Consider the following 26,113-nt stretch of genomic DNA (forward strand, 5'->3'; position numbering starts at 1 on the left):
TGGAATTTAAGAAACAAAACAAATGAACAAAAGAAGAAACAAGAGACAAAAAACCCAGACTCTTAAATACAGAGAATAGGTGGTTGCCAGCGGGGGTGGGGGGACTGGGTGACATAGATAAAGGGGATTAAGTGCACAGTGAACATGATGAGCACTGAGTGATGTATAGAATTGTTGGGTCATATTGTACACCTTAAACTAATATAACATTGCATGTTAATTATACTTTAAAAAGAAGTATGAAAAAAGAATACATAAAAGTTCAAGTCACTTTTTTTAATGTTTTCATTATTTATATTTGAGAGAGAGAAAGAGAGAGAATTCCAAGCAGACTCTGCACTGTCAGTGCAGAGCCCAACGTGGGCTCGAACTCACAAACCATGAGTTTATGACCTGAGCCATAGTCAGACACTTAACCGACTGAGCCACCCAGGTGCCCCTCAAGTCATTTTTAAGAACAAAGTGAATTGTCCAGTTTGACTGAAGCATTGGTGTTTTATCGGTGGTGATAAAAGTTAAAGTAACAAATAATATAATTATGGACAATGTAGATTTAATTCATGCTACTTTCCCATTCCTACTGAAAGTGCCTTTCATTCATGTTTTTCCTTCTATAAGCAACTGTTTAGATAAAACTCTTAGGTATATTGTTTGAATTTTATGTTGGGGGAAACATTACTTGACTTTGGATTTCTAGAGTTCATAAATTGCAAATACTACCTGATGGCTCCTACTTCATGTAATTTTGTGAAACAATCTTAAGGCGACCAGTTGTCTCTTCATTGCCTTTGCATATAGAAAGTTCTCTTCAACAGGTTTCAAGAAACTGAAGGGATTTAGAATAAGATGCAGTGCTGTTTAAAGATGCAAGATACAGGCTTGCAGTTATGGAATGAGTAAGTCACAGAGATGAAAAGTACAGCATAAGCAGTACGGTAAAACCTTGGTTTGTGAGCTAATTCAGTCCAGGAACATGATTGTCATCCAAAGCGGTCGTAGATCAAAACGAATTTCAAGAACCGTTGGCTCAGTTTGTGATCACATGACATTCGGCTTCACGTACTACTCATATTGCAAGACATCGCTCGTTGATCAAGTTCAAATTTATTAGAAAGGGTTGCTTGTCTTGCAGAACTCTTGCAGACCAAGTTACTCGAAATCCAAGGTTTTACTGTATAGTCGATTACCACACGTGAGGTGTGCAAAATTAGTACAGTTGTTGAGTCATTATGTTGTACACCTGAAACTAATGCAACATTGTGTGCCAACTACACCTCAATGGAAAACAAAAAATTCAAACAAACAAACAAACATGGGAGTAAGTAGCTGCTGGAATTGGTCATGGTTTGAAAAATTAATAATTATATCCACACAAATTTCTGTTTTCTCATATATGATAAATCTAGAGATAAAGCAACAAAAAATGATATTTTTATTGTGAGGCACCCAAATATAGTCCCAAAAAGATTTTATTCAATAAAAAAACCTTTAGTTCATAGAAAAATCTATGTAACATATAAAGTAGACGAAACAAATCCGTTTGAATTGTTTGTATAGTATGTAAATGAACTGCAAAATTAATTGCTTTTCCTAGTTTAAAATCATTTGTCATTTCTTGGGTAAGAAATGGAAAAGGAACTATTTAAAAAAGGTTTTTTTTAAGTTTATTTTGAGAAAGAGAGAGTAGGGGAGGGGCAGAGAGAGAGAGGGAGAGAAAGAATCCTAAGCAGGTTCTCTGCTATCAGTGCAGAACCCGATATGGGTCTTGAAGTCATGAACTGTGAAATCATGACCTGAGCCAAAACCAAAGAGTTGGATGCTTAACGGACTGAGCCATCCAGGCACCCCAGGAACTATTGATCCTTAGATGGAAAAGGAAATAATTGATCCTGAAGCACTGTTTATCTTGCACGTGATATTTTAGCTACATCACATGTGTGTTGCAAATGACTCTCCTGATGATAGACCTTTCAAGATCTTGGTAATTCATTTATTCTCCCTTTATTGGCTGTCTTCTTTTATCATTTGCTGCTATAACTACATGATATTTACTAATACCACATTTCTCTCTTTAAAACAAAACAAAACAAAACAAAACAAAACAAAACAAAACAAAACAAAACCCATTGAGGTTTTAAGTAGCCTGTGAGATTTGCAGGAAGAATCAGTGTGCTTCTTGCTGTATAGTTACCTCCACAAACTCAAGATAATGTTGTATAAGTCCTGTGTATTCTATATGAGCTGAGCCTGATAAAAATGTATATAACAAAATTGCAGTTCTGTCAAGGGGTTTGGACGCTCAAGCTTGGCATTGGTACAGTTGAGAAGCCAAATAAATGTCCCATCACCATAGATTTTGTTACCCCAGTGACAATAGAGATAGAAGGCAAAAGACTGTTTAGGAAATTTTTGAATATGTATTTATATTTCATTTTTGATTAAAATACTTGCAGTAAGCAAATATTAGTTCTGAGAGTGGAATGGAATACAAATTTCCAAAAGGGGGACTGAGGCAGAGTGTAACAGAAACAAGAGGTTGGGGTCACACAGACCTGAGTTTTGTGATTCGGTCTAGCTCTTCACTAGCTCAGTGACCCTACCCATGTTCTTCTTAATTTCTCTCATCTGTAAGTGATAATAACAGTTAGCTCCTGCAACTTAGGAATATACGGAAATGTCTGACCATGGGAAATACCTAAATATTTCTATAGAGATGCCGTTATTTTGCCAGTTATCAACAGTGATGAAATACTGTGTTTGGAGTCCTCCTTTGCATTGAGATTTTGATCTAGAATCTTCCATTGTGAAGTTGTTATCCAGTTGATTATATAGGATTTTAATATGAGAGTGTTGTCTTTCTGATCTGTACATGGACCCCATTAGCTTCAGGAGGGTTGCTTCTGTAGAACAAGAGGAGGGCACATCCCTAATTATTTTAATCATGTATGAAGAATGAAAAACTGTCGTGACCGGCGCGACAAACACCGAGGTCAGGGTCCTGAGGGTAGGGGAATGCAAGAAAAAAGAGAGAGAAGAAAGTTTGGGAACAGGAGGGTCCCCTGGGCTGATGGCCCAAGTGACGGCTTTATTGTTGCTGTACACAATCTTTTATAACCAGACTCTTAAGGGTTAGGTCATTCTAAGAATAAACAGGTTTCACGTAATTGCTGCCCACCAAAACATTTAGTTCTGTGTTTCTTGTGCATTTTCTAGACGGGTCACAAGACCTTGTTGATAAGATTGCTAGCAAAACACAATTCCCATGTTTGTTTCTATCTGACTCGGGGTAGAAAAAGGGAGGTAGCATTACTGCCAACACCTGCAGACCACAGGCTTCAGGAATTAACTTTCTCAGCCTTGACAAGGCTTTCGTATGCCCTTGAAAGTGGGGGAATGGGAGGGGGAACCACCGGGTTGGCTAAGTCAACAGGGAACGTTGCTCGACCCGGTCTCAGCCTGGCACCGGGGCCCGGCCCCCCACAAAAACGGAACTGTGTGAATGGATAAACCTTTTAGAAGCACAGTAAGTGAATATAGAAAGAGCATTTTTGAATATTGTTGACCCAATTGGCTTGATATTTTGTATATACAGTTAATAACGTCATTCGTACTGATAAAGCAAGAGCTGTACCAGGGGAGAGAGAGAAATGATTCTGCTGTGAAAAATGTACCTGCATGCTGCTTTTTCAAAGGTGTTACCAAAAGGAAAAACAAGCAAACACATTTTGTAGATTGGAGTTTGTATTTCTTTCCCGTTGAGTAATTGCAATAGTTGAGCATAATTTTCCCTCTGAGTTGAGGGCGGCAGCACGGCTCCCCGTCAGAACGGTCCCAGTCAGAAAGCCTAGATGTAGAACTGAAGACCATGAACTCAGGCGGCTCAGGCTCATGTGGTTCCAACACTGACAGAAGTTCAGGCTTGGCCTTGAACTAACATGAATTGTGTGTCCTTTGGCAAGTCGCATTTCTCTGGGAGTATCGCTTCACCTGTGAAGTGAACTGATAATACCTGTCCTACCTTGCTGGATTGTCATGGAGCTTAAATGTAATTATAGATGACTACATATGAAGAAAACTCTTCAGTTATGGGCAGGTGTATGAGGTCTCCTCTGTTCCGGCCTCTTTAAAATGGATCTGATATTGGAGGTGGGGGAGGGTAGAGAGTTCACTGTCTCTAACGACAGTGGAGGTACAGAAGGAAAAGTATGTTTGAGAACTTTCTGAATGTCCATTTATATTTGAGTTTTGCTTACAACTTTTACAATAAGCAAATATTATTTCTGGGAATGGAACAGGATACGCAATTCCAGAAGAGGGGGCCCTGAGGTGGAATGGGGTATAAGAGAGGCTAGAGGCATTTTGGTGTCAGAGAGACATGGGTTTGTGTCCCAGCCTAGCTCTTTACAAGCTCCATGAAACTGCCCACGTTCTTTTTATTTCTGTCATGTGTAACGCTATTTATACTTCTTGAACTCAGGAATATTGTTGAGAGAATTTCCATTTCTGGCTTACTATGTTTTGCTCTCTAACCACCTTGCCTCATTCCCAGTCACATGACTGTGATATGACTTCTGTGACATTTGTGATGTGGTTGCACATAGCAGTAATATGAATGCTGAGTATCATAGTTATTTCTCACACATCACACCATCCATGTGCCCCCGTGATACCCCTTCCCCAGGTAGCTGTAGACGCTGCCGTTAGAATTCATGGGACTCAAACCTTTTCTATCTTTCTAAGCTCACAGCGCAGCGGTGAGATCACATTCTGATACCTCATAGAAGGTAACAGCGATTGCCAGGGGCAGCATAGAAAACCCAAGGGCTAAGGAAGTCCGGGTGGAATACTAGTGAGATTCTTCGTGAATTTTTCACATTTTTAGATCCCATAACAAAAGATAATTTATTTAAATTCTGAGAACTTTATCCAGTCTTAAACCACAGATGTAAATTGGCATTAATGCCTTCAGAATTGACTTAGGATTTGAAGATTTGGTACAGGAGCTTGTGAAAACCCACCAAGTGCACACGCATGCACAAACACACACACACACACACACACACACACACACACACACACACACACACGAGTGGCTTCCTTGGGTAAATAGAAACCGATAGCTATAGAGGTGGCCTTTTCAGTTAAATAATTTTCCCAAGTGAAATTTGAAAACTTGACTTGGGTCCTTTAAAACCCAGAAAGTTGCTGTCATTCTTCTTTACAAATCCTCCTATCTGTTTTTCTAATTGGCAATTAGATGGTCATCATGTTGTGACTGGTTGGGTAGAGAAAAAGAGAGTACCGTGCCTTTAAAAATGCTTGCCTGTTCCACCCAAGTGAAAATAAAAAAAATGCCCCCAGAGGTTTGATACTTTTCAGCAAAGGTTTCATAACCATCATTTATTTCTTAATTGAGGGTGATTTCTTTCTGAAGCTAATAAAGCATATCTTTTGTTTTCCTGGGAGATAGTTTTTATGGTAATTACTAAGTTCTACTTTAATATTATTGGCAGGTATCAGCAAACTTGGATTTATAGGTTACTGAATGTAGAGGGTGATCACCTGTTTTATTTTTATTTGTGAAGATGATCTGTTAAGTTACTCTCTAATCCTAAATGGAAGCCATAATTTCCTTCCTGCTTTCGTCCTGGGTGAACAATCATAATTAGTTATAACACGAAGCATCGCAGAGTGACAGTGGTTTTGAGAACGCATGGATCATTCATTCCAATTGCATGAACGATGGCGTCGCTCAATTTTATGACACAGATTTCAAAGTTAAAAAAATGGAACATTAGGCAGAAATAAATTCTGCCTTTAATAGGATTAAGTCACTTTAGTGGTTGAGAGAATTGCATCTATGTTCTAGACTAAAAGTGAGCTTCAGATTTTTGCTGTTATCTCTAGCACTACCTAACAGGACGCAGATTAAAGAAACAAAACCTAACATTGTGGTTGGTGACACATGGCAGTCATTCAAGAAGCATTTGGTAAACGAATGGATGGATGAATGAATGAATATGAAATGCCGTCCCAAGTTCTGTGAAAATTACAAAAGTTGGGGCATTCTTTCTGTCTACAAATTCGTTTCTAAAGATTTACACACATCTTTGTATGTGAGCTGGAATGAGCAGAGGAAGGTCATAAGCTATCTTTTAAACTAATCATTATATTATAAAAGTTATTTTTGTAACATATAAAAAGTTATTTTTTGTGTTTAAAGTTCTATTAAAGGTGAATTGCACGTCGGGTAGAGATTCCACTAGCCTGCTAACCTATGCTTTTCCCTAATGCCCAAATCTGACTCTAGATCTACTCCCCTGGCAAGAAGGCACAGTGGAGGATAAAGAACAGGAGTCATAGGGGCGCCTGGGTGGCTCAGTCGGTTGAGCCTCCGACTTCAGCTCAGGTCACGATCTCGCGGTCCGTGAGTTCGAGCCCCGCGTCGGGCTCTGGGCTGATGGCTCAGAGCCTGGAGCCTGCTTCTGATTCTGTGTCTCCCTCTCTCTCTGCGCCTCCCCCGTTCATGCTCTGTCTCTCTCTGTCTCAAAAATAAATAAATGTTAAAAAAAAAAAGAAAATTATTAAAAAAAAAAAAAAGAACAGGAGTCACAGAGTCAGACACACTGGTTTTGAGACTGTAATTTAGCTGCGCACTGTTGAGCTAGATGCTTCTTTCATGCTCAGTATTCTGTGTTAGTTATGTTTAACTGCAGAGAGATGGACACTTATAGCCTCTTAGTAAATAGTAGCCATTCTTCAAGTAGTGGTTGTTGCTGTTATTATGAAGGCGTGTGCTTTCATAATTCTTTTTAGGGAACAAATTTAATAATATCTAAGGGGAAGTTATAGATATCTGCTATTGGTATGCATTTATTTGAATTATTTTATTCTACAGTATAATAATTCTTTAAAAAATTGTTTTAATGTTTTTTCATTTTTGAGAGAGAGAGAGAGAGACAGAGAGACAGAGTGTGAGCCAGGGAGGGTCACAGAGAGAGAGGGAGACACAGAATCCAAAGTAGGTTCTAGGCTGTGAGCTCTCAGCACAGAGCCCAACGTGGGACTCGAACCCACGAACGGTGAGATCATGACCTGAGCCGAAGTCGGACGCCCAACTGACTGAGCCACCCAGGCTCCCCTGTAATAATTTTTTTCATAAGATTTTTACATGTATAAACTACTCCAAATTAATATCATATTTTTAAAACTTTCATTTCTTGGCAGATTTTCAGTAGCTTCCCATCAGAGTGAGAAGAATATGATAGATTAGGGCAAAGGTGCCTTGAAGGACTGGTGAAGTTTAATATCTATATTTATTATAGAAGAATTATGAGAAACTCCTAATTTCAAGTTTTCCCTTACTTGTTGAGATATAAAATACGAGTTCAATGAAAAATATATAACCATTTCTTCTTTCCCGGTTTAACTTTGTTATGGATGGAATGTTTGAGGTTCCCCCCCCGCCCCTGCCACCTCAAATTCACACATTGACACTCTATCCCCCAATGTAATGGTTTTTGGAGATGGGGTCTTTGGGGGGCAATTAGGCTTAGATGAGGCCATGAAGTTGTGTCTCACAGATGGGTTTAGTGTCCTTATATGGTGAGGAAGAGAGACCTGGGCTCTGTCTCCCTCCACCATGTGAGGACACAGGGAAAAGGCAGTTGTTTGCAAGCCAGGAAGAAAGACCTCACCGGGAATCAAACCTGCTGGCACCTTGATCTTGGACTTTTCAGCTCCCAGAACCGTGAAAAATATCTATCTCTTGTTTAAGCCATTTAGTCTATGGCATTTTGTTATATTAGTTTGAGCAGACTGATACAAACATGGAGTCATATTTTGGTGTAAAAAATGCAAATAGGTTAAGCTTTTGAACCAAATTTACTTAGTTGTACATTTTTATTTAGCCTAGTCAGCAATGTTAAGACGTTTATAGTTTAAATAATATACATATCTCTTTCTCTGGTTTTCTTGTACACATGCATATATATCATTGCTTGTATGCCATTATATATATATCAGAATGCATATGTATCATTATATATATTATATACACACACATGTGGCTCACTACATATATGTGTATGTGTATGTGTATGTGTATGTATGTCTAATCTCCTACATAAAGGACCAGATGAACTGAGACTTGACAAATGTACCCAAGGTGTTATACTTATATTGAAGGATACTGTAATAGTCGGTTGTTATTTTTAGGCTAGCTTTTCTCTTTGGGACAAGGCTCTCTGAGTCTACACCATGATGAGACCACTAGGTCCTAAATTGACTGCTCTGGTGTGAACTTGGCTGCCTATCATTTCTTCGTTCTTGACTGGCTTTCAGCTTTGGTTCCCCAGAATTTTCTGTGAGCTAATTCCCTCCAACAAATTATCCATTTCTGTGTCATTTCTATTATTTGCAACCAATAATTCAATTTGAGAAGATAACAATGCCTTGTTCTCTCTCCATGAAACTATACTTTCAATTTTTGTTTTAAACAAATGGTAACTTCTAAATTATTTTCCTGCAATATTGTGAAGTAGAACTTCTTTCTATGTGAAGATAGTATGTCTGCTCTCTTTTTCCCCCCATGTTTATTTCTTCATATCCATTCCAAGGAACAGAAAACAAAAGATCAGACACAAACTCAACCGCTAAAAACTTGATGTTTGTCTTTTACTATGTGCAAAAAATAATAAACAGGCTGTTATAAAAATAATCACACTTCACAAGGGTGGGAGTTCCCTGTGTGTGGTAGATGGAACAACATAGCCATAATATTTTGCAGCCTTTCCTGCCAAGAAGTGGGGTCTCTTTCCACGCTTTGTGAATCTGGGCTGACTTTCTGATTGCTTTGACCAACACGATAGGGTAAAAATGACATAGTCAGTTCTGAGTCTTGGCCTCAAGAATCCTTGCAGTTTCTTCCTGTGCTCTCTTGGAACAGCATCCTGAGGCTACCATGTCAGGAATCCGATGTGTCCTACTAAATCCGACTAGAGATTGAGAGGTCGCAGGGGGCAAAAGCAAAGGTGGCGGGCATGGACCGTCTAGCCCATCTGACCTCACAGCTGAGTGTAACACGAGTGAGCCCAGGTGCCAGCCGCACAGTACCCGCCCTGCAGCTCACAGAATTCTCAGAAATAAGACATTGTAGTTGTTTGTAGTTAGTTACTTTGGGGCTGGTTTTTGTGTAGCAAGAGTGAACTGAAAAGCTTTGTCAATTCATGATGCTCCAAATCTAATAAAATCTTGGTTCTAAAATAATGGGACCGTCACCTCACACTATATATCAAATCACCCTGTACCCCTTAAAAATTTTGTTATACTATCTAAATGTATACAACGTTTTTTTGTCAACCATACTTCAAGAAAGCTGGAAAAAAGATAAAACGGTGGAGAAAATGAATGACCTTAAATGGTGACGTTCATTCATCACTCATTTGCACGATGGCAATACCTCATGTATTATGGCCTTTATAAAATGATTTCTAAACTTATTGGACTTCGAATGCCTGTACATTTCCACCGGGGCCTTTTGATACAGGTCTGCTCTCTTCATCCACTCATTCTTCATAATGCTGTATGATATATATTTAAGTTAAAATATTTAAAATTATTAAACGGTAGATTAATATTTAAAATAATTTGTAACTTGTTTTTATTAAAATTTGGGGAATATCTCTGGAGCCAAATGGAGACAATGAGATATTTTCAAACCTAATTTTGAGCAAAATATATTTTGCATTGAAAGAACTAGACCAAAAAAAAAAAAAAAAGGAACTAGACCTTTGTATTTAGGAGAGAGGCATCTAATTTATAATGTAGAATTTGGAGAGAATTCTTGCATTTAAAAAAAAAAAAAACTGGGGGCACCTAGGTGGCTCAGTCGGTTAAGCGGCCGACTTCGGCTCAGGTCATGATCTCGCGGTCCATGGGTTCGAGCCCCGCATCGGGCGCTGTGCTGACAGCTCAGAGCCTGGAGCCTGTTTCCGATTCTGTGTCTCCCTCTCTCTGACCCTCCCCCGTTCATGCTCTGTCTCTCTCTGTCTCAAAAATAAATAAATGTTAAAAAAAAATTTAAAAAAAACTAAGCCTAAGAAAGTATAAATGTATAAAATCCATTGTAAGTATATAAACTAGTAAGTATATATAACTAGAAGATCTTTAAATGGAGTAAGGTGATTCTTCTTTAAGGAGTAGTTATTAGTTTCTAGTGTTCAGTCTCATTTAACATAAACATACAGTTTAAGTTATTTATTATGAACTTATAGTGAAATGTGGGAAATAGAAGGTTCAGGATGACAAATAGATTGCAGCCACAGGGTTTCAGTACTGTCCTAGAGCATACGAACTAGTAACATTCAAAGCTAAGTTTACAGAGTTGTCTGATTGCCTTATAGCAGAATTCCACTGGCTTGGCAAGTGATGGAATTAGATCCCCAATCAGGCCTGGCCTCTTGTCACAGAGAGGATAAAACGAAAACCTTTGCCATTATTTGAGCATGGACAGAAAGGAGGCTGATGACAGCAAGAAACAAAGACGTGAGAGACAGAAAGATGCACAGGTTGTAGAGCTGAGGGCAGGACAGGACAGTGTGTGCCTCAAGGGCCAAGACCGCAAACAAAAGCCAGCCTGTGTCAACAGACAGAGCCACTGGCAAGCACTCGCAATGAGAAGGTGAACCTTCAGCGAAATCAACCGTCAGACATCCTGAACGAGGAACCATATAATCTTCAGAGGTTAATATTAAAGGGCTCTGGCAGGAGGGCCCAGCTGTCGCCAGTACAGGATACCTGGGTCAGGAAAACTGCAGGAGCTCAGAGAATGGTTTTCAGGACAGCGTGAGACAGGGAATCTGGATCAGACTCGTAGGAAGACTGTATTCTACTTTTCACGATGTAAACATTCTCACTAGTTCCCTCATCAGGAGAAGCTGAGTGTTCATCCCTGGACCTCACTATATAATATTCATGATTTATTGGGCAGACACGAGATGCTTAAGATAAAAAGGTGAGAATTGTATTCTAAAGGAAATGGTCAGTCATTTTTAACATTGCCTTTTGCATTTTCTTTTGCTTTTTCCTTGAAACTATGTTCCAGGTTATAGATACTTTTCTTATTTTCCTACTCTAACAAATTCTCACAAACTTATTGCTTATAACAATGCAAATTTGTTTCCTCACAGTTTGAGAGGGCAGAAACCTAAAATGGGTTTCAGTTGGCTAAAATAAAGTCAGGAGAGCTGTCTGCTTCTGAAGGCTCCCTTACCTTTTCCAGCTTCCAAAGATTGCCATACTCCTGGGTTCACTTCTTGGCCCCCTTCCGTCTTCAAAAGCCAAAAGTGTAGCATCTTCAAATCCCTTCCCTTCTGTTCTTGCATCCTCACAGCTTCTTGCCCTGACTCTGATCCCCCTGCATCCATCTTATAAGGACCCTCGTGATTACATTATGGCCACTCTGATAACCTAGAATACTCTCCCTATATCATTACCATTAATTCAGTGACATTGGCAGAGTTCTTTTTGCCAAGTTCAGTGACATATTTACGAGTCCTGGGATTAGGATGTGGATATCTTTTGGGGGCAAGGGGTGAATTATTGTGCCTATCACTGTGTTAGATACCCATGTCTGTTTGAAGTTAGAACCTATCTGACCTTTAAGATGCTCTGAGGCCCACCATGAGTAAACTCGGGTAGACACCACCTCTCAGAAAATGCTTTACTAACAATACTGACTTCATTCTGGGTGAGTTATACCAAAGGGAAGAAGGCAGGGCAGGGTGGGTCAGAGACCCAGGAGACCAGGGGGAGGGTGCATGGGGAATATTTCAGGTCAAAAGCTTACTGGAGAAAGAGAAATGCTAAAATAATGTGGTAACTATGTTTATTTAAGCAAGGAGAAAAATGTTTTTGCATACAAGTCAACTCTGAAAACATTAAATGTTAACAGGCCCGATTTTATTTTAGGCAAAGTGAAAAATAGCTTTATCAAGTTTATAAGTAGAAAAATGTATATTATAACAACTTATATTGCCTAGTTGTAGAGTAGAAGGCTGCCAGTGAGAATTTTGGTCCAATTTTTTAGCTGCTAGAGTATTAAGATAGAAACATGTTTGAGAAGTAGCAATTTTAAGATAACTGCTTATATTGTGTGTTAAAATAAGGTCCATGGTTATAAATGTCAAAGATAACTAGGCCTCTGTTTGCTCTCTGTGTTAGGGAAATGGTTGATTATACATGGCCAAGTCGTGCCATCAGCAGAAAATATTATTTTTATAGATAAGTATTCTACTATGCATTCACCACAATTCTGCACTAGCTTCTCATATTTTGCGTAAGGTGAGATTATGAAAAATCCTGAGAGCAATTATAAGAAAATAATGCTTGTAGGGGCACCTGGGTGGCTCAGTCGGTTAAGCATCCGACTTTGGCCCAGGTCATGATCGCACGGTTCGTGAGTTCGAGACCTGTGTCAGGCCCTGTGCTAACAGCTCGGAGCCTGCAGCCTGCTTGGGATTCTGTGTCTCCCTCTCTCTCTAGCCCCTCCCTAGCTCACACTTGCACTCTCTCTGTCAAAAATAAACTTAAAAAAAAAAAAAAAAGATGGGCTGACCTCTGTCAAAAATAAATAAACTTTAAAGAAAACGATGCTTGTAGATATGGGCCTCATGTGTAGACTAGCTGAGTTTAAAATCTTTATGCTGGCATTTCCTAGTCGTGAGTGTTGCACAAGTTATTTGACTACGCTGTGTGTCAGTGTTTTGTTTTTGTTTGTATTGTTTCATTATTTGCCAAGTACTGTTTGATAGTACATAGGATTCTTATACGGTTTGAAATGAGTTAATGGAAGTGCTTAAAACGTTGCTTAACACATTGAAAATACTCTAATAGACGGGAAAATAAATAGCGAGTCAGTCCCGATTTGTCAAAAATCCAAAGGGTGGCAGTTACGAAGGTGTCATCACTAGTGTTTTGGATCTAACTACTTTAGGGTGCCTGTCTACGCATAAAATTATATTAAAATGTATTCAAACACTCTTCCATACTTCTGATAATTGTCTCCATTCTGAATGTCTTCCGTGAATGCTATGATGGTTTCTCTTCCCAGTCACACTGGAAACTTCAGAGAAGAAATGTACTATATTACTGGAATCAGGGTGACTTGCCTGGAAGATATTAGGCTTTGCTGTCAAATGCTTCATTCGGACCTCCTTGTCTAATTTAGGTTCCAGACAGCCACACACCCCTCAAGTTCCATCTCTACTCCCAGTATTTATTGTTTTACGTGGCAAACTTCCGTGGCAGGCATTAAATAATCTCCACTAAAAGGACGAAGTGTGCCGGTTGTAATGCCACTTTAAAACACTTTTTGGTGTGAATCTATTTCTTTATCTGGGAATTCTTATTGCAACACATTTTTTTTTGAGTCATCTTTCCTCTGTATATCTAGCTTAAAATAAACCCAGTTCAGGCTGTTTTTGCTTTATTGGAATGAGAAACCACAAAGATACAGAACCCAGCAGAATTTCCTCAAAGCAGCTCAAAATTCTCTCTGAAGTTAACTGCTAGGGAGCAGAAGACTTGAACGGAAATGATAATTTTAGGAGCTGTGCAGCTCTGAAATAAGAAAAAAAATCATAGAACTTCATGGTTGTGAAGCTGGTTTGTTTTACTGATGGTATGTGGGATCTCTTGATGTGTTTGACATTGACTTGAGGCTTTGGATTAGTTGTTAGCAACTCTCCCTCTGCAAAGTAAAGATTTAGAACTCCAAATTTCAAAGTTGTAGAAGAGAGTTAAAAAAAAAAAACTTTCCTATTATTGCTTAGTCACAATAACATATTTAAATGGAGTGATGTGATTCTCCTTTAAAAATATTTTTTAGCATATTTCTTATACATTTAATCAACTGTTATGTTTCAGCCTTTTTAGAATAGATTTTGCAGTGGTGCCTGGGTGGCTCAGTCATTTAAGCGTCCGACTTCGGCTTAGGTCATGATCTCACAGTCTGTGAGTTCGGGCCCCGCTTCGGGCTCTGTGCTAATGGCTCAGAACCTGGAGCCTGCTGTGGATTATGTGTCTCCATCTTTCTCTGCCCCTCCCCTGCTCGCACTCTGTTTCTCTCTCTCTCTCTCTCAAAATTAAATAAATGTTAAAAAAATTAAAAAAAGAATAGATTTTGCAATTCAGGTGTATTGTAAGATATATTAGTGTTCACGCTTCAAATTTTTGCCCCACATTGGCCATTAAAACAATGCTCTGAAGTAGCTAAACTTCATGTAGCTAAACCATGGGAACATCTTCTCCAGGAATTTTGGCCATTGAAAATAATAAAAGGATGTCCATTATCTAAACGGGCAGGGCGAGTCAGGAATAAAGTGTCATGCTGATGAAGAAATAGTACCAAAACCAGTAACATTTCAGTGTAGGAACATGGCTGTTATTGGTAGAGGTGTTATCATGGCAAGTTAAGAGCACTGACCTATGATAATAGTTCCAGTTCCAGAGCTGCTGGATTGTATATGGTTCCAAATGCCTTAGACACATTTTTTTTTAATCTTCACAGTCCTTTAATATAGGTACTACTTTTATGCCATTTTCAGATGAGAAAACTGAGACACAGTTTTGCCTAGGGTTATGTAACTCGAGCTGAATCCCAGCCAGCAGTCTGGCCCCTTCAGGATCATGCCATGGGGGTGGGAGGTAAAAGTGTAATATTTTTTTCCCCTGGACTATTTCCTCTTGAATATTGCAGAATCATTTTGTATAATTAAATGAGTAGAACCCATTGCTGCTGAGATCTTTAAACTAAGGCTTTTCTCCTCTTCTGAATGCAGTAATACTTTTTCAACTGCTTTTGTTCTTATGGTGTAATTTGTGCATGTGCCTTATTACTATAGATAAAGCTCATATGAGGCATTTGCCAAATATTAGTTATTTTTATATCCCTGTTCTGTTGTTCCTAAGTCACGGGTTACCTACTTACATATATAGTAGAGAATTAAATAAATGTTTTTGAAAACAATATGAATAAATAGAAATGTTATGTAGGAGAGTTTGAGGTCCTTATATCTAGTTTAAAAATATGAACGGTTCAAATAAAAGCTTTAAAAGCTTAACTCAAGTTGTTTTCAAGGTTAAATATGATTCATATTCTCAAATTTATAGTTTAGTTTAAATCCCTTAAGCAGTGACATTCAACTTGGTCAAACATATTTTCCACACCATTTGTTATGATAAGTTTACCTGCCTGGGCTAGGTATGTTTGCAAATATGAAATGAATATAAAATATTTTCTTTTGGAGAATGAGTAAAATGAATACAGACCAGAACACAACAAAATTCAGAATTTTTCATTCTTGAACAATGTATACATTGAAGTGTAGGCCCCTTTTAATTCATGGAATGAATTATATGCCAATAACCATCCTGAAAGAAAAAATCAAAGGCTTCTTGTTAGATTGCTTGTATGTATTATGTAATTATTAAGCTCTTGAATTCATTTTAATTATAGTTATCATTGTAATCAAAGTATATTTGGAAGTTTTTATTTTTGTGACACTGTATTCTTGCTATTTATAAGAAATTTATAACAGAACGAAAAGATGAGGATCAAATTAGGTCATTGGACACCTCATTCCATACTGAGAAAATAAAATTATTATTTTCCAACCAACTGAAAATTTGAAACAAGTTAATTGTACACCTTTTCCAACTGTGATTGAATTAAAAGAATAGTAGTCATTTATCTGCAACAGATCTGTTTTAGAAATAGTATTTCTCATGCTATTGTTACTTAAGAAGACCTTTCATAAAATTGCTAATCCTCGTTGATAGTTTGTTTGCTAAAAACTAATACACACACACAATTTTAAATAAGAGTTTAGGCAAATACTTGGATGGTTTTGCAACAATCTGAAAACTATCTGAATAGTATCCGCATGTATATTTGTATACTGCTTTGTGTAGAGAGGATTCTGACTTCTCAGGAAAGCAGGGCCACTCTTTGAAGAGAGCCTGACTGTAACCAGGAAGTGTCTGGTTTTAAGTTTTGTATTCCTAATCTGTTTCTCTGATTAGACTGTCAGTTCCAGGTAGGGTTCCATCTTGTTTACCACTGTCTTCTCCCACCTGCTCATCCCTAGGGCACGGTAGCTGCCTAATACATATTGGATGAATAAATCAATGAATAAGTGAGTGAACTGTCCCTTCTTCTCTCCTTCTTTTGATTTGCTCACAAATACTATACCTAGGCCATTCTGTGGAGGTGAGCATACGCTGCTATTGGGGTGGCTTAAAATCTTAGCAAGCTTATGGCACATGGGCTACAAAAATAAATGAGCCAAGGATCTTGCCCTTGGTGGTATGATGGTGGGGAGTAGGCACTACATGTAGAGAAGAGAATTTCAGGCGGAGCAGGCATCCAGTCATGGGTTGCCAAAAGGGCCTGGCATGTGCAGAGTTGGATGAGAAGGTCAGCTGAGGTGTAAACACAGGCAGTTTTGTGGAGAGTGGCAGGAAATGAAGGTAGGTAGGTTGTGACTAGGTTGTTACAGGCCTGGGATGCCAAGGTGAAGTTTGGGGACTACAGAATCCAGGAAGTCGGTGGAAACTCAAGGAGGAAATGAAATAGAGAGTATCCTTTTTATTTTTTTTATTTAAAATTTTTATTGTTTATTTTTGTGCACGTGCGAGAGAGACAGAGGACAAGCAGGGGAGGGTCAGAGAGAGAGGAAGACACAGAATCTGAAGAAGGGTTCAGGCTCTAGCTGTCAGCACAAGAGCCCAACACGGAGCTTGAAGTCACAAACTGTGAGATGGTGACCTGAGCTGAGGTCAGATGCTTAACCAACTGAGCCTCCCAGGCACCCCTGAAATACAGAGCATCCTAAAGATACAGGAGGTTTTGCTTGGGAAAATGCATCACCATCCTCATAACGTATTTTGAAATGGCAATTGTACGTGAAGAGTTCTTTATACTTAACAGGAGATGTATGCCAAGACTTGTCCCAAGTCAACTTTCAACTTGTGGACAGAAAGCTCTCCTTACAAAAACTGAGAATGATCGTTTGAAGCAGGTGTTGCAAGAAAACGTTCCCTCAGGAGGTCGGGAATCCACTGGTGAAACATGTGTTTGCTTTTGTATAAAGGAGCGTGTTAATGCAATGAATAAATAAAAGTCCCTGTGTAGACCTGAGTCAAATCCTTTGCTTTTAATTTTCTTTACTCCCTGGCAGAATTGACTTTCCAAATTTATTTCTCTTAAAAATGTAACCTCGAACATTTCCCTTACAGAATTCTTACTTCTAAACTGAAGGATATGCACATTGATCTATATGAAAGCGAAAACAAACTCCGTTTTCGTGAAAGTAGGGCCAGCTTCCTGAACTGCTTTCATTTTATGCCATTTTCTGGATGTTTAGTTAGCATTTCAACAAAGGGGGGATAAGTGTCAAAGTGGTACTATTGCAAAAGAGAAGGGAGGGTATTACTATGTTCTTTTCTGGCTTCTTCTTCCTCCTTCTCCCTCTTACTTCCTTTCTTTCCCCTGTTTCTTTCCTTTTCAAATACTTCCTGAAAGAATATGGCAAAGAATGCCTTAACAGAAACAAAAACAGTACCGACAATAAAATTGCAGAATGTATACTTATCATTCCTCATGTGAAAATGGCAGATTGAACAACTTTAACACATTAATTGTTTATATGCAAATAAATTCTGCTAAGTACAAATGATCCTTATCTGTTTATTAAAACAAGCACAACAGGACTTTTACTTGGAAAACGTTTTTTAGTATTTAGAGCTATTCTTTGTAGGAAATGCTAAATGAGTCATGCCAAGGAGTGAAAACAAAACAAACAATCCCAACACATTTCACGACTACCAAATAGAAAGACAAAGACAAAAATTTTCCCTCGTGAATTAATTTCTTACACTGGCATATGCCAATTCTATGTTTACATCTTCTGCTAATTTAGATCTGTAGATATGCTAAGAAGGACATTTTAAAATATACTAGAGAATATGTCTGTGCAGGACAATTTCTCTAGTAACATATGCTCTAAGAGCTAATTCAATTTAAAAGCTCATAGGAATAGAAAAGCAGACATGTAATCTACTGATCACACTAATTTTCTTTGGGCCTGTTCTCCTTAATTTATTTTATTTGACTTGTAGAAGTCCTACTTCATTTAAAACTCACATTAATGAATTATGTTTGAGAGGTATGCTGCTGTCAAATTCTCTAAAGAATATCCAAATCCATGGGAACTGGAAATTCTTATAATGTAGATATGGTTAGCATTACATATGCATAAAGTAATATTTATACTCAAAGGTATAATAAGATGTTATATAAAATTATAAATCATTTGCAATTACAATATATCACACACAAATGCATGGTGTGTGATACATACATATACTTATCCAGATACATGTTTTCTCCTAATCCCTAATCATTTTCATTAATAATATTTGGTGAGCCTATTTTTGTTTCATATAATAAATGAACACTCACATTTTTTTTTAGATTTGAAGTTCTATATTTGGAAAGATCATGTGCATTTAAAAAATATTTTTATTTTCCCTCTAATAAAATGTCATGACTGATTAAACTCACCAAGAGCTTATATACATTTTCAAAACCTTCTGGTTATAGTAGACTGGTGTTAAGAAATAGAAACGGTATTTTTGCTTTCAGTCAATAAATTGCTGGTTTTGAACTTGAGGAGTGGGGGCTAGGAGAAGAAAGAATGTGCCTAAAAGTTATTACTATGATGTTAAAAAGTTCTCTAGGTGATTTTGATTCTGTTTCCTTCCTGTATTAGCACTGCAATAAATATTGTTTGTAAGAAATTAACTCATGTCGTAAAAAATAAACACTTCACTAAAATTGAATATCCTAAAATCACACCAAATTTGATTTTATATTATACCTATATATCCTGAGGTTATTCTCTATTCTTTTTATAACTATGCTGCTCTGAAAATATCTCCCCTCTTCTAACATGTGCATTACCTTATGTATCTATTCAATATTTGGGGAAATAGATGAAAAATACCAATTCTTAAGAAATCTGTCATTTTTTAATTTAGATCATATAGTGGCTTTATATTAGAAGCATTATATTAAATGTGAATATGGATTGATTTGGAATATGATGTAAAAATAGGAGAAAAAGGCACTAAGAAAATATTATACAATGAACATCACTGACTTCATTTACTTAAATGAATGATAAAGAATAATTGGACTTAATTCAAGAATCAGCTAGTAGAAGTAAATCAACAAATTTACGTTTTCTTCTTTTGAATAAATGTAAAACTGCTTGCCGGTTGATGTATGCCACTTATTGGAATTCATTGTTCATAGTGTTTTATATCTGTTAGAATAATTTCTGCTATAAAAAATAGAAAAATCTCTACTTAACGGTCATTAATACTTGAAAAAAGTGATTATCTCATGCGAAATATTGTACATAGGCAGGGTCATTCCATGGTTAGTTAATCTGGTGGCTCAGCAATGTGATCAAGTTTTCAGATATCCTGTTATTTCCTTTCTCTTTCCTCATCGCCACAGAGAGGCTGCCTTGACTCTCTCCAGGTTTGGTGTATCCATTGGGTGAAGAGAGCCTTCGTTTCTTCTGTTTCTTTGTAATAAGGAGGAAACTTTATACTTGAGCCCCAAACCTTCCTTCAAGCTTTGTTTTTCAGTAATAAGTCACACCTACCTTTCTTCCTATATCAGACCCTCGGGATGCACATCTAATTAGGTAGAAACAAATAAAAGTGGAATTCTACCATGTAAGATAAAGGGACAAATGGAATTGGCTCTTGGGAAGGCAATGAAGAGTGTCTGCTTCGTTCTTCTTTTAAAAAAGTTAAAAGAGAAAATAAATAAAGAAGCATATCTTTAACAGAATAGGAAATATTTGATTTTGCATTTATTTGCTGATGCTAAAAATTAAGAAGGGCAATAATTGAATTCCAAGAGATTTCAAAAACATTTACTGAATAATGCCTGTGCATAGATATTTGCACAGAATAGGAATTGAGATTACTTTAGGTAAAATTTATAGTTATTACAAAGGAAAAGTAAGGAAAAAAAAAATTTTAACGTTTATTTATTATTAAGAGACAGAGCGTGAACAGGGGAGGGGCAGAGAGAGAGGGAGACACAGAATCAGAAGCAGGCTCCAGGGTCTGAGCTGTCAATGCAGAGCCCGATGTAGGGCTCCAACCCATGAACCATGAGATCATGACCTGAGCCAAAGTCAGGGGCTTAACTGACTGAGCCACCCAGGCACCCCAGGAAATAAAATTTATTAGAGAAAATATCATAAATAAATACAAAAATGTATTTTAAGTTGATTTTTATCTAGTTCTTTTATATTTAATCAGGAGATTCTTTTTCACTTGAAAAGGATGCTGATACCTCAGGTATCACATCTCATTGATTTTTCATACCTATTATAGGTCCTGAAATAAAATAGGCCCCATTCTTTCTTTTTTTTATCTTTATTTGAGAGAGAGAGAAAGAGACAGAGTGTAAGCAGGGGAGTAGGGGAGGGGCAGAGAGAGAGGGAGACATAGAATCTGAAGCAGGCTCCAGGCTCCTAGCTAACACAGAGTCTCACACGGGGCTTGAACTCACAAACCTTGGGATCATGACCTGAGCTGAAGTCAGAGGCTTAACTGCCTGAGCCACTCAGGCGCCCCATAAAATGGGCCCCGTTCGTAAAGCATTGTAGTGGAAATGTAATCATAGCTTCCCTTAAACTATCTCCAAACTTGCACAGTATAATATCTATCTCTTGAAATTTGAAGTCATTGGCAGTTGAAACTAGGCAATAGAACCAATATAATCTGCTTAAATGCTTATAAACCCTGCTAGATAAAAAGTGAGTTTTCAAAGTTAATATTTTGGGCAAAATCAATGTTGTAGACTTTTTTTTATCTCACTAATTATAGACAGAAGTCTTGAATAGTTTGTTAAGTGCTGATTGAGATCAGGTAGTATTCAAATTAAGTGAAATACCTTTTACTCACTCAATAAATATTTATTGATTGCCTGTCGTGTAACTTGAAGAAGTACCAATTGTTTCATATTTGGAGTGGAATTTTATGGTCCGTCTTTTTTGTTTTTAATTTATTTCTTTAAAAATTTTTTAAGTTTACTTATCTATTTTGAGAGAGAGAGCATGAGTGAGGGAGGGGCAGAGAGAGACGGAGAGAGAGAATCCCAAGCAGGCTCTGCACTGACAGTGCAGGGCTCGAACTCATGAACTGAGAGATCACGACCTGAGCTGAAGTCAGACACTTAACTGACTGATCCATCCAGGTGCCCCAGGTCTTTCTTCTAAAGATAAATTGTACTATAACTTTGAATCAATAACTGATATTATTTCAAGACTTTCTATATAAAGTTTTACTCTTGGAGTTTTGAAATTGTGTCTATTATCTATCAATCAATCAAGTTTATTTATATTTAGAAAGAGGTGTGTTCCTCTAAAGATAAACATTTTTACCTTTTAATTTAGAAAAAAATATTGAATAAAGTTTTTGCCTCCAATACTGAGAACGTTGTGGTTTTCTATCACCCTGGGTAGGGAACCTAACATTTGTAATTAGCAACGTTTTTGTTAGTCTTTTACTGTTACCTCTCATGCTTAACATAAATTACTTAATTTTTTCCCATTCTCTTTAGTCTTATTGCTATGCTGTTGGTGAAAACTAACTCTCAATAAATATAAAGATTCTAGGTGTATTGTAAATACCCCAAATTTACTTTTTCACTGCTTGGCAATAGATGCTAGGAGCCTGTGTATAAATAAAAGCCAAAAGCTACATGAAGAATCCTTACTTTCCTCAACATGAAGTCTAGTACAAGCTATTAACTAAGCAAATATTTCTTCAGTAAGAAAGTAAGTGAATGAATTATCTAACTCCAGACCTGAAAGGAAAGGAATGCTGTGTGAAATTTGTCTTTCAAATAGTTTAAAAATTATCTCCCTTTACTAGTAACTTCATAAAATAATTAATATTTTTACCGTGAGATGCTTAATATTGTTAAAGAACAGATGACTTATATGTAGAAAATGGAGACAAGAAAGAGAAGTTAAGAACATTAAGAAATGAATGTGAGGGAATTGAATCTGGCCTCAATAAGGAATAATTTCCATTAGGAAAAACGTAATAGAAGAATAATGAAGTAACATTGTTTTACAGTGTATTATGTTTCTATCCAATTCTTTTAAAAAAAAATTTTTTTAACGTTTATTTATTTTTGAGACAGAGAGAGACAGAGCATGAACGGGGGAGGCGCAGAGAGAGAGGGAGACAGAATCTGAAACAGGCTCCAGGCTCTGAGCTGTCAGCACAGAGCCCGACGCGGGGCTCGAACTCACAGACTGTGAGATCATGACCTGAGCCGAAGTCGGCCGCTTAACCGACTGAGCCACCCAGGCGCCCCCATCTATCCAATTCTTAAATAGATCACTGCCCTTTTTCAAATTTTCCAACCCAAACACGTATCTATCAACATTCTATTGTCTAAGCAGGTATTTTGATTTTCAAATGTAGAAAGTCAGCATTCCCCTGATCAATGGACAAATCCTTACTAGAGCTGATTAGACCAACAACTGCTCTTTAGACTTCAGAAATTATCAACAGCAACTGTTTTAGAGGCTGTATACTTAGGAAAACATGTTATACCTCTGACTTGGGAGATTTTTCTACTTATTTTTTCCATTGCAAACAAAATAAATAATTTAGTCTGTTATTTTTACTGGCTTCTCTTACTATGATCCATGACATTTCCTTAAGTAGCTCTTTAAAGTTTAGGAGCCCATCAGCACTACATACAGAAGTAATATCCACCAATTGAAAGGAGACCCCTGTAGTTCTGCTAATTCTATATGTTTAGTGAAATTTCAGCATGAAGTCACTGGTCTCATGTTCTAGTTAACAGGTAGGGGAATAGTAATTAGTGAAAGGAAAAGTTTGAGTGGAAAACGAAAATGGACAGAGCAATGAGGCAATACTTGTAGTCGTCCCCCCAGTGTCTCTTGCCGTCTTGTCTTGGAAGGAGAAGTGTTGGTCGAGTCTGTGTCCAGCTAACTAAAGAGTAAGTCCGTCAGTCTTCCGGGCGCCCAAAGCGGGTAATGTTATTTGGCTCTGAACAATAGGATGTTAACTGAATTGGTAGATGTAACTGTTAGAGTCTGCATGCCCCATTTTCTTTCTCTTCTTCCTTCTGACAATCCTACTTCGATCATTAGTGGAAGCCTGATTCGAGAATGGGAGGTACTTAATCCTACACTGGAGCCACCATATCAGACCTTGGGGACTCTTTTTCTTTGGGTTATTTTGTGTGAGACAGTTAACTTCTCTGTTGCTTCAATTATTTTGCCCTTGGTCTTATTTTAACTGAAGGAAAAGCTAAAAACTACTGACGGTTTTAATTAATTTATAAAAGCAGGTATGTTCGCATATGAAGTTCTTGTAGTCAGAAACTATCATTAACCAAGTTGTATATCTTAAGGATTTAGATTGTTTCATTTTATCATAATTATCATAAATAACTCTAAATATCCATAATTTATAGATGCATGCAATTATACTTTTATTTGAGACGTGCATTCATCAGAATGTCCCAAGTAGTGCAGTATCATAGTGTTGGTTATGATGATCTAAAGGGATCTAGTCTGTGTTGTCCAATATGATAACCCCCTAGCCCTTGAAATGGGGCTAATGGGACTGAAGAAATGAATTTTAAATTTTATTTAGTTTTAATTAGTTTGCATTTTAATGACCACATACAGCTCGTGGCTACCATATAAGACACCACAGATCTGGATAGTGGAAAATTTCACAGTAGGGAAGGTGTGCTGAGAACATCTGTAAGCAACATAAGCAGAAGTTTTGGCCCCTTCTCTGCCTTCTTCTACAACACGTACCTTCTCCTGTCTCTGTTTGGTTCTTTCTCATTTGCCGTTTTCCTGAGAAGGTATAGCCGATTAGATAGATAGCCATATCCATAGCTGTAGCTATGACAGCTAGCTAGGTTCCTTGTATTTCATGTGAGTGATACATAAAAAAGTAGTTTAAACAAGTGGGCACGTGTATGCATATCAAACCAGATAATGTGGTGGTATCCCAACGAGGACTTAAAGCTTTATGCTAAGTACGGTGTATTTTTCTGAAGCAACAATTTACTTATATTGATGCAACTAGTTGTTCCGCCTTAAAAACCAACATGTTGTATAATTCTCACACATTTATAGTGAAACCCAGGAGTTCTGGTGGGCTCTTTAGAATATGAAATCCATTGCCGTTACTCCTCCTTTGGGGGAAGCCTCTAGGAGTATCCAGCAGGAAGCTGATCTCAAGTTCTGTCCTTCCCCTATTTCATTCTCCTGATTCTGATATTTCAGATACATAATTTTGTTTCAGAGAGTATATGGAGAGATTTATCTAGTCCCTGCTTAAGATTGCCACTATGCCTGTATTGCTGCCAAATGCTGAGTTCACTTTTCTATTTTATATGTAGCAGGCTGACATTTGAATGTGGACCTAAATCAAGGCACTCTGGGAGATAAAGGGGACCTTGCCAGGGCAAGGTCAATTTAGACCTACCTCCCCTTCGATTCGCCAAGTTTTAGTCTCTCCTTGTTAGGGGCCAGGAAGGAAAGAGATAACACACATATCAGGGCTGTTGATAAAAACTTAATAAAGAGACCACTTAAAGGGGACCAATGAGGGATGTTTGGCCCTGAGGAAGAACTAATATTACCAAAGTTTGATGAAGACTGGATCCATGGCTGCTGCTTCCAGAACACCAGAGCAGGAGGAGAATGGGTGAAGGCATGCTCTGCTCTCTCTCTTCTCTTATTCCCCGATCTCATGACTCTCATTGCCTGAATCTAACAAAGAGGGGTAGGGTGATGGAATCCTGGGACCCAACCTCCTGCAACATGAACCAGAAGGAAAGAAAAGAAAGAAAGAAAGAAAGAAAGAAAGAAAGAAAGAAAGAAAGAAAGAAAGAAAGAAGGAAAGAAAGAGGGAGGGAGGAACGTAAAAAGGCAAAAAGTGGATGGAGGGTGGCAATGTAGAATAACCAGCCATTGAATTCCTAGCACAACTCCCACCTTTGATCCTACCACTAAAAGATGAATGACTTTTTAATTAGGTGGCCTTGCCTTTATTACTTTGAAGAGATATAGATGCACTTGGTTTAGCTTTCAAACTTGTGAATTTGATTCTGATACTTGACACACTTGTGGCCTAACTAGAAATGACACTTAGTTTGCTTATGTTTAAGTTTTAAACGTGATTAACATTTTTTAAAAGGTCAGATGATCTATTTTGAAATGGGTTTGCGTTCTGACCAAAAGTCATCCAGATGAAGGCATATCATTTTACTGGAATGATGAAGAGTTGCAGTTCCTTTTATGAACAAGCGTGCTAAAAAGAATGAGACAGTTTGAGGATGATTGTCCCTCAGAAAATACATAAAATGTGTAATTGGAATGTGCAACTGAAATGGAGGATGAAAATAAATAAAATACGTATATTTTTAGCACTATAAAAGCTAACTGTGTATTCACTCGAATTTTAAGCATCTAAATAGATTCTGTTCATCATTCCTTCTCATAGCAATTTGTTCTGTTTGCTTTACATGGACCTTTATTACTCTGTGCAGTATACAGTAATTATACTTGATCCCAGGAAATATTTTCAAATAATAAATGCTACCTAGTAAAGTTAATTTTCATGACGTATGGGTAGATTTGGGGAGAATAGACCATATTTTGTAACTAAGTAGCATCATAGTGTCCATTTAAGCAAGCTCTCCTTTATTTAGATTCGTAATGACTAGTAAATATAAGTAGGACCATATCTTGGCATGTTTTACTCTGTATTTTCATAAGAAACATAGATGAAAACTAAACAAGCAAATGTAAGTGATTTTTCTTCCCTAAATGGCAATTTAAAGAATGTGCCATAGGATCATTTTGGATTAAAATCAATCCTCTGAAACTTTTTCATAAAATTAGAGCCCACTAGTCACTAACATATGAAATGATCCAAAGACAGTATAAAACCA

The sequence above is a fragment of the Panthera tigris genome, chromosome B1 (assembly GCF_018350195.1).
Source record: "Panthera tigris isolate Pti1 chromosome B1, P.tigris_Pti1_mat1.1, whole genome shotgun sequence".
In the NCBI taxonomy this organism is placed as follows: Eukaryota; Metazoa; Chordata; class Mammalia; order Carnivora; family Felidae; genus Panthera; species Panthera tigris.